Source organism: Neomonachus schauinslandi, chromosome 3 (genome assembly GCF_002201575.2).
Source record: "Neomonachus schauinslandi chromosome 3, ASM220157v2, whole genome shotgun sequence".
Lineage (NCBI taxonomy): Eukaryota > Metazoa > Chordata > Mammalia > Carnivora > Phocidae > Neomonachus > Neomonachus schauinslandi.
The window spans coordinates 61,646,403-61,657,575 of NC_058405.1; positions in this window are offsets into that span (position 1 = coordinate 61,646,403).

The window sequence follows — 11,173 nt, forward strand, 5'->3', positions numbered from 1 at the left end:
GCAGTATTGAATGGCTTTCCTGTTTAGCTAAAAGGCTGATGCCACAAGATATTCCAGAAGAACTTTCATGCCAGAGTTGGGTGATATCTTAATGTTTTTCTGTGCAACACAAAATTATGTGAGTTAATTCAGCTTTGGAGAAATAATATAAGAAACTGATTGTTCAGGTAGTGAGTCAAATGAAGACCTGTCCATATACTCATCATTGTTTGCAGCAAAAAGTATACATTTTAGAAAGGAAAGTATTATCTCCTTAGAGAGTCAACTAGAACATGGGCAGTGGATGCTGGCAAAGACACTGCTTGGCCTTAGGAAGCTGACTATGCGTTCCAGGATCAAATTGGCAACCAAGACCCTAGAGGGTGTCATTCTGAAACCGGTGTGTGTATGTTTCTAAAGATGACTTTATCATGTTACTCAGACAGTATGTGAATTAATCTCAGGTATATGGAAAGCAGGGAGACTAGACTGTGATTTTATAGCTAAGTTTTTTAATTGGAAGAATGAAGTAAGGAAGGAATAGAAAAATAAGTCTTTTAGAAACAAATCTTTGGCTTTCTGGTTCAATCTGCCTACCACATTTTCCAGGTGAAGAATTTGACCCTCAGGGAGGGGAATTAACTCCTGCAGGGTTGGATGAACATGGACTCATATTTTTATTCTAATGACCATTCCCTTTGTACAATGCCATCACAGCAGGGACTTCAGGAGAAAGCTGGCCCTTTTAGCAAGAAGAGGGCACAGAAAGATGCTTTCCAATTTTTTCCAAAGGAAGGAAGCTGCTTGATGTTAGGACTGGTCTTGCAACTTGCTTTGTTTGGAAGTGAAGGCTAAACAAGAACCTAAAGGTTGGGCTCTTTCTTTGAAGTCTGTCATCAGGTACCATGTGGGCACTCTTCAATCTGATGTACTTCCTTTCAGCCCTTGAACCTAATGCCTTATCTGCATACGCCTGAGTAGCTGCACTTTCCTTCTTGTTCACCATGACCTCTCTAGCTGCCACACCCACCTTGCCTTTTACATTGTTTTCCTTCTTCCTTTTAGAATTTGTCAGGATGTCAGCCTGCTGGTGAGGTTTCAGGGACTGCTGGAGAGAGTGGAATTAGGTGGGACAAAAAAATCATAAATGCAAATACTATACCTTTTAAAATTTCTCTTATATTGTTGCATTACCACTTCATTCGTGCCATTGTTCAAAATTAAAACACACTTCCTTCTGGAAATGCTTTAATAAGAACTATCTACCTTTCAGGAACAGGAGGAGTAGATTATTCAGTGGTATCTGACAGCTGTTATGTGCTGATGCAAAGAAGAGGAAACCAGACTTCTTAATCTACATTTTCTTGGTTTACCATATTAGAAAGCTTTGTTCTCTTTCCAAATTCACAGGCTTGCATGCCAACTTTTGAGGACAGAGGATACATGCTCACTTGTTCCACACTTCACAGTGAATTTCCCTACAGTGTCAGACTAAGACCAAAACAGCCACAAGGAAGGTGAAAATTGGAGAAAAACACTATGAATGGAAAGATTTTCTGTTAAGTCGTGTTCTTTCCCAGTATATCATGCATCTAAATTAATGTAACAGTGAATTAATATCAGCGTATAACCTGTTCACCATCTACCTAGGACAGTTTTCTGTGGCTCTAATCAAGAGTCAATCTCTACAATTCAAAGTTAGGCTAATTTGGCCCTTGTCTCTGAGAAAGAGAAAAGTAGATGCTTCAGCATATTTCTTGGTGGATAAGTGATAAACTTCATTAGGAATAATTTCCTACAGAGGAATGTGTTCCAAATGAAAGAACAAGATAAAACCACAGAAAAAGACCTTAATGAAATGGATATAAGTGATTACCTGATAAAGAGTTCAAAGTAATAGTCATAAAGATGCTATCTGAAAATGGGACAAACGTGGATGAACACAGTGTTCATGAAAATACCAAACAGACTTCTGGGAAGGTGGTGGAGTAGGAGGATCCTGAGTTCACCTCATAACACAGACATACCTAGATGACAGTGACATCAGTGCAACTAACCCAGAAAACAACCTCAAAGACTGGCAGAATAGACTTTCCACAATTAATCATAGAGAGGAGACCACATTGCAAAAAGGGGGAGAGGTGGAGATGTGGTAGGGAACCAAACTCCCGGCAAGACCACAAATGGGAGGAACATGACAAGCAGGAAGAAGGGAGAGGAGCAGACCCCACAACAGGCAACCCAGGCACGGTGGACCTGCACTGGGAAGATGAAGCCCCATTACATTTGGCTGGGCTTAACTTCATGACCTTTTAAATCAGCAGGGCTTAACACCCAGTTCTTTAAAAATCAGTAGGCTTAGCTCCGTGAGAGCCAGAGGGCAATAGGAAACTGAGTCCCTGCTCTTGAAGAACCAGAATAACAATCCCACTGAGATAAGCATAGAAGCAGCAGTTTGAAATTATCTGGGGTATAGCTGAGGAGGATTTATTTACTAATCTCAGAATGTGTGCTGGAAAGCAGGGATCTTTAGGCAGCTTCTCCCAGGACAAAGGTCTAGTGGACAACCATTTCTCTCCCTTGCACCCCAGCATAGATACCTGGATACCTGCAGGCACCAGTATGAGCACTCCACCTACCTTGCTAACACCACATGCCCCATCTCCACATTCTCCTGAGGATCTCCCTCCTCCAACCTGCTGCACTCAGCAAAAGTCCCTCCAAAGCTCCCCTGCCTCATCTCATCCTGCAAACATCTCTGGCAGGAGTTGGTGCCACTCCAAAGTGCCACTCCTGCCCTGGGGAATGCATTCAGTCCCAGCAGTCAAACCTTATAACTGGCAGTGCAGAGAGAGTGTCCTGCTGATCAGTGTGTCTGCAGCCCCAGCAGATGGACAGGGGGCAGGCATCTGGTCTGACTACTGACACTGTTCAACTACAAAAGCATAGTAACCCCAAATTGGCTCCTTAACAGTACAGGGACCAAACCCTGCCTACAACAGGCAAAATGGGCCACTGCAGAGGACTGGAATGAAGGTAAACCAGGCTCAGCCACAATAATAAGGTGCACACAACCCATACAGGAAACCCCAGAATTGCCTGGTGAGCAGGGGACACTGCACTACAGGGCACCATAGGACCTCTTTTTCATAAGGTTACTACTTTTCAGATAAGGAGACATAACTGACTTTTCTAATACATAGACACAAACACAGAGAGTTAGAAAAATGAGACAGAGGAATATGTCCCAAATGAAAGAATAGGACAAAACCACAACAAAAGAGCTAAATGAAAGATAAGCAATATGCCTGAAACAGAATACAAAGTAATGGTCATAAATATACTTACTGGATTTGAAAAAAAGAGTGGAGGACCTCAGGGATACATTCAAAAAAGAGATAGAAAATATTAAAAAGAACCAATCAGAGATGAAGAACTGAATAACTGAAATGGAAAAAATACATTAGAGGGACTCATTAGCAGATTAGAGGAGACAGAAGAATGGATTAGCAAGCTGGAAGACAGAGTAATGGAAAACAACCAAACTGAACAGCAAGAGGTAAAAAGAATAATAAAGAGAATAGGTTAAGGGAATTCAGTGGCATCATCAAGTATAATAATATTTGCATTATAGGAATCTCAGAAGGACAAGAGAGAGAAAAGGGGGCAGTAAATTTATTTGAAAAAATAATAGCTGAAAGTTTCCCAAATCTGGGGAAGGAAACAGACATCCAGATCCAGGAGAAACAAAGAGCCCCCAACAAAATCAACCCAAGGAGGGTCATACCAAGGAGGTTAACCATACCAATATAGTAATTAAAATTACAAAAAGTAGTCATAAAGACAAAATTTTAAAAGCAGCAAGAGAAAAGAATATAGTTACACATACAAGGGAAACCCCATAAGGCTATCAGCTGATTTTTCAGCAGAAACTCTTCAGGTCAAAAGGGAGTAGCATGATATATTCAAAATGCTGAAATGACTAAACCTGCAATCAGGAATATTATATACACCAAGGCTATCATTCAGAATAGGAGACATCTTGAGTTTCCTAGACAAACAAAAGTGAAAGGAGTTCATCACCACTAAACCAGATTTACAAAAAACATTAAAGGGAATTCTTTGAGTGAAAAGAGAAGGTGATTATTAAGAGTAAGAAAATTATGAAAGGAAAACATTTCACAGGCAAACATAATAAAAGTAGTAGATTAACACTTTTAAAGCCAGTACAGAGGTTAAAGCACAAAAGCAGTAAAATCAATTATATCTATAAAAATCAGTCAAGGAACTCACAAAATAAAAGGATATAAACTATGATATACATAAAATGTTAGTGAGGATTGAGAAAATAATTAGTTTTTCTAGAAAGAGTTCAAACTTCAGTGACCATCAACTTAATATAGACTGCTATATGCATAAAATATTACATGTGAACCTAATAATAGCCACAAGTCAAAAACCTATAATAAGGGCACCTGGGTGGCTCAGTCATTTAAGTGTCCAACTCTTGATTTCAGCTTAGGTCATATTCTCAGGGTTGTGAGATTGAGCCCCCCATCAGGCTCCATGTGGAGCCTGCTTAAGGTTCTCTCTCTCCTTCTGCCTCTTCACCACCCCATCCCTCTCTGAAAGGAAAAATAAACCTATAATAGATATACAGAAAATAAAAAGGAATCCAAGCATATCACTAAATAAGCCATCAAACCATAAGGGAAGAGAGAAAGAGACATCAACAAATTGGACAACCTAGAAAAAGGGATAAATTCCTAGAAACATGTAACCTCCCAAAACTGAATTAGGAAAAAACAGGAAATTTGAACAGATTGATTACTAGCAATAAAATTCAATCAGTAATCAAAAACTCTGAACAAACAGAAGTCTAGGACCAGATGGATTCACAGGTGAATTCTACCAAACATTTAAAGAAGAGTTAATCTCTATTCTTCTCAGGCTATTCCAAAAAATAGAGGAACGAAGCATCCAAATTCATTCTCCAAGGCCACTATTAACCTGATACGAAAACTAGATAAAGACACTACAAAAAAAAGAGAACTATAGGCCAATAGCTCTGATAAACTCAGATGCAAAAAGCCTCAACACAATATTAGTAAATCAAACCCAACAATACATTAAAAAAATCACTCACCATAATCAAGTGGGATTTATTCCAGGGAGGCAAGGATACTTCAATATTCACAAATCCATCCATGTGATACATCACCTTAATAAGAGGAAGGATAATCTTATGATCATCTCAATAGATGCAGAAAAAGCCTTAGACAAAGCACAACATCCATTCATAATAAAACTCTCAAAAATAGGTTTAGAGGGAACATACATCAACATAATAAAGGCCATATATGAAAAAGCCACAACCAACATCATACTCAATGGTGAAAAACTGAGAGTTTTTACTCTAAGAACAGGAAAAAAATAAGGATGTCCACTCTGACCACATTTATTCAAAATAGTATTGGAAGTCCTAGCCACAGTGATCAGACAAGAAAAAGAAATACAAGGCATCCAAATTGTCAAGGCAGAAGTAAAACTTTCACTTTTTGCAGGTGTCACAATACTATATATAGAAAATGCTTATGACCTCACCAAAAAATTACTAGAACTGATAAATGAATTCAGTAACATTGCAGGATACAAAATTAATATACAGAAGTCTATTTCACTTCTATACACTAATAATGAAGTAGCAGAAAGAGAAATTTAGAAAACAGTCCCGTTTACAATTGCACCAAAAATGAAAAATACCTAGGACTAAATTTATCCAAAAGGTGAAAGACCTGTACTCTGAAAACTATAAAACACTGATAAGAGAATGTGAAGATGGCACAAATGGAAAGATATAACGTTATGCTCATGAATTGGAAGAATTAATCTTGTACAAATATCCATACTACCCAAAGCAATCAACAGATTAAATGCAATTCCTATCAAAATACCAATAGCATTTTTCACTGAATTGGAGCAAATAATCCTAAAATTTGTATGGAACCATAAAATACTCTGAAGAGCCAAAGAAATCTTAAGAAAGAAGAATCAAGCTGGAGTTATCACAATCCCAGATATCAAGATATACTACAAAGCTGTAGTAATGAAAACAGTATGGCATGGACACAAAAATGGACAGATAGATCAATGGAACAAAATAAAGAATTAAAAAATAAACCTACACTTGTACGGTCACTTGATCTACAATAAAGGAGGCATGAATATCCAATGGGAAAAAGACAGTTTTTTTCAACAAATGTTGATGGAAAAACTGGACAGCTACATGCAAAAGAATAGAAATGGACCACTTTCTTACACCTTATACACAAATAAAATCACAATTGACTAAAGACCTAATATGAGACCTGAAACCATAAAATTCTTAGAAGACAACATAGGAGGTAATTTCTTTGACATTGGCTGGAGAAACATTTTACTAGATACATCTCCTCTGGCAAGGGAAACAAAAACAACATTAAACTATTAGGAGTATACCAAAACAAAAGCCTTGCACAGTGAAGGAAACCATCAACAAAACAAAAAGGCAACCTACTGGATGAGAGAAGATATTCGCAAATGATATCTGATAAGGGGTTAATATCCAAAATGTATAAAAAACTTATACAAATCAACACTAACCCCCCCCAATAATCCAATTAAAAATGGGCAAAGGACTTGAGTAGACATTTTTCCAAAGAAGACATACAGATTGTCAACAGACACATGAAAAAATGCTCTTCATCACTAATCATGAGGGAAATGCAAATGGAAACCACAATGAGATATCACTTTACACCTATCAGAATGTCTAAAGTCAAGAAGACAAGAAATAACAAGTGTAGGTGAGGATGTGGAGAAAAAGAAACCCTCAGGCACTGCTGGTCATAATGCAAACTGGTGAAGCCACTGTGGAAAACAGTCTGGAGGTCCCTCAAAAAATAAAAATAGAATTAGCATATGATCCAGATTATGGGGTATTTACCCAAAGAAAACACAAACACTAATTTGAAAAGATATATACATCCTGATGTTTATTTTAGCATTATTTACAATATCCAAGATAAGGAAACAACCCAAGTATCCATCAACAGATGAATGACTAAAGAATAGGTGGTGTGTTACACACACACACACACACACACGGGAATATTATTTAGCCATTAAAAATGAATTCTTGCCATTTGCAACAATATGGATAAATCTGGAGATTATAATGCTAAGTGAAATGAGTCTGTCAAAGAAAGACAAATACCATGTGGAATTTAAGAAAAAACAAATGAACAAATAAAGAGAAAGAGACAAATGAACAAAACACCAGACTCTTAACACAGAGAAACAACTGGTGGTCGCCAAAGAAGTGGGTGGGGATATCGGTGAAATAATAAAGAGGATTAAGAATACACTTATCCTGGGCGCCTGGGTGGCCCAGTTGGTTGGGCGGCTGCCTTAGGCTCAGGTCATGATCCTGGAGTCCCGGGATCGAGTCCCGCATCGGGCTCCCTGCTCGGCAGGGAGTCTGCTTCTCCCTCTGACCCTCCCCCCTCTCATGTGCTCTCTCTCATTCTCTCTCTCTCTCAAATAAATAAATAAAATCTTAAAAAAAAAAAAAAGAATACACTTATCCTGAAGAGCATTGAGCAATGTATAGAATTGTTGAATCATCACATTGTACACCTGAAAGTAATATAACACTGTAAGTTAATTATACTTGATTTTTTTTTAAAGGAAGATACCAGACAATTCATAGAGCCAAAGAGTACAATAACTGAGCTGAAAAATGCACTAGAGGGGTTCAACAGTGGACTAATGAAGTAGAACAATTCAGTGACTGGAAGACATGTCAGTAGAACTCACCCAAACAGAACAACAAAAAGAAAAAAGGAATTTTAAAAAGAGAATATCACTTAAAGGAACTGTGGGACAACATTAAGCAGAATAATATTTACAATATAGGATCTCATAGAGAGAAGAGTGGGACAAAGGAGCAGAAAATTTACTTGAAGAAATAATGGCTGAAACGTTTCCTAACTTGTGGAAGGAAACAGACCCTCTACGTCCAGGATGTACAAAATTCCAAATAAGATGAACCCAAAGAGATCCACACCAAGGCACATTATAATTAAAATGTCAGAAGTTAAATAATTTTTTAAATACCAAGAGAATGACAACTTATTATGTATAAGGGAACCCCTTTAAGATAACTAGCTGATGTTTCAGGCCAGAATGGAGTGACACAATACAGTCAAAGTGCTAAGAGGAAAAAAAATTTACAACCAAGAATACTTTACCAGGCAAGGTTATTGTTCAGAATTGAATATGAGATAAAGAGTTTTCCAGTCAAGTAAAAGCAAAAATTCCTCACCACTAAACTGGTCTTACAAAAAATGTTAGAGGGTCTTCTTTAGCAGAAAAGAAAATGCACTATCTAGTAACAAGAAAATATATGCAAGTAAAAATCTCACCAGTAAAGGCAAAAATATAGTAAGGTTAATGGATTAACCAATTTTAAAGCCAATATAAAAATTAAAAGACAAAAGCAGTATAATTAACTGTAACTACAATAATTCATAAGGGATACACAAAATAAAAAGATGTAAAATATGACATCAAAAACATAAACTAGGGGGAGTGAAAAGGTTGAGTTTTCAGAATGTGTTCAAATTTAAGTTACTACCAACTTGAAATAGACTGATATAGGGTGCCTGGGTGGCTCAGTTGGCTAAACGACTGCTTTCAGCTCAGGTCATGATCCTGGGGTCCTGGCATGAAGTCCCACACCAGGCTCCCCCAGCTCTGTGGGGAGGCTGCTTCTCCCTCTCCCTCTGCCTGCCACTCCCCCTGCTTGTGCTCTCTCTCTCTCAATTTGTCAAATAAATAAATAAAATCTTAAAAAAAAAAAAAAAGAAATAGACTGATATATACAGAGACTTATATATGATCCTCATGGTAACCATAAAGCAAAACCTACTGCATATATTCAGAAGGTAATGAGAAAGGAATCAAAACATAACACTAAAGAAATTCACCGTCTCACAGGGAAGAGAGCAAAAGAAAGGAACAGAGAGGAATGACAAAAACAGCTAGAAAACAATTAGCAATGGCAATAAGTACATACCTATTAATAATCACTTTAATACATAGACTAAATTTTCCAATTAAAAGACATGGAATGGCTAAATGGATAAGCAAAACAAGACTTAACTATATGTTTCCTGGAAGAGACCCATTTCAGATCTCAGAACATACACAGAGTAAAAGTGAAAGGATGGAAAAAGACTTTTCATGCAAATAGAAATTTAAAAAAGCTGGAATAGCTATACTAATATCAGACAAAATAAAATTTAAAACAAAGACTGTAATAAAAGACAAAGAAGAACATTACATAGCTAAAGGTCTCAATCCATTAAGAGGATATAATATTTGTAAATATTTACTCACCCAACATAGGAGCGCCTAAATAAATAAAGCAAGTATCAACAGACCTAAAAGGAGAAATTGACAATAATGCAATAATTGTAAGGGACTTTAAAATCCCACTTATATCAATGCATACATCATTCAGACAGGACATCAATAAGGAAACTTCAACCTTAAATGACCCATGAGACCAGACTGACTTAATAGATAGAATATTGCATCAAAAAGCATCAGAATACACATTCATCTCAGAGTACCATCACATGGTACATTCTCCAGGATAGATCAGACTTACCTAAAGCAAGTCTCAATAAATTTAAGAAGACTGAAATTATATCAAACATCTTTTCTGACAACGATGATATGAAATGATACTAATTACAAGAAGAAAACTGGAAAAATCACAAAGATGTAGAGATTAAACACCATGCTAATGAACAGCCAATGAATCAATAAAGTAATCACAGGGGAGATCAAAAAATACAAAAAGACAAATGAAAATGGAAACAAAGCAACCCAAAGTCTTTGCAGGAAAACCAATTCTAACAGGGAAGTTGATAGTGATACAGGCCTACCTCAAGACACACGAAAGAAAATCTCAAATAAATAACCTAAATTCACACCTAAAGGAACTAGAGAAAAAAGAACAAAGCCCAAATTAGCAGAAGTAAGGAAATAATAAAGATCAGAGCCAAATAAATGCAATAGAGACTAAAAGAGTAATAGAAAAGATCAATAAAGACATTGGCGAGGGTATGTGCTATGGTGAGTGCTGTGAATTGTGTAAGACTGTTGAATCACAGACCTGTACCTCTGAAACAAATAATACATTATATGGTAAAAAAAAAAAAAAAAGATAGTAGGAAGGGAAAAATGAAGGGGGGAAGTCGGAGGGAGAGACGAACCATGAGAGACTATGGACTCTGGGAAACAAACTGAGCGTTCTAGAGGGGAGGGGGGTGGGGGGATGGGTTAGCCTGGTGATGGGTATTAAAGAGGGCACGTTCTGCATGGAGCACTGGGTGTTATACGCAAACAATGAATCATGGAACACCACATCAAAAACTAATGATGTAATGTATGGTGATTAACATAATAAAAAAAAAACTAAGAGCTGGTTCTTTAAAAGGAAAAACAAAATTGACAAACCTTTAGATAGACTCAACAAGAAACAAAGAAGGCTCAAATATATCAGAAATGAAAGAGAAGTTACAATTGATGCCACAGAAAAACAACAGATAATGAGAGACTACTTAAACAATTATATGCCAACAAACTGGACAACTTAGAAGAAATGAATAAATACCTAGAAACATAGAATCTTTCAAGATGTAATCATGAAGAAATAGAAAATCTGAATAGACTAATTACTAGTGAAGAGACTGAATCAGTAATCAAAAACCTCCCAACAAACAAAAGCTCAGGACTAGATAGCTTCACTGATGAATACTACCAAGTATTCAAAAAAGATTTACTACCTATCCTCAAAATTTTCCAAAAAATTGGAGAGGAGGAAATGCTTCTATACTCATTTTATGAGGCCAGCATTACCTTGATACCAAATCAGGCCTCTTACTAGTCACACCAGATTGAAACCTACTACTCAGCAAGTTCCACACGTGTGCTTAGATCCCCTAGTCAGCCTTGCTCCTGTGTCATTCTTAAGAACAGCCTGACAACTGAGAATCACCAAACATTTGAGAAAAGCCTACAGTATGATGAAAAAAAGATAAAGAGAGAAAAACCAACCCCAGAGGAAACATACAATTCAGGG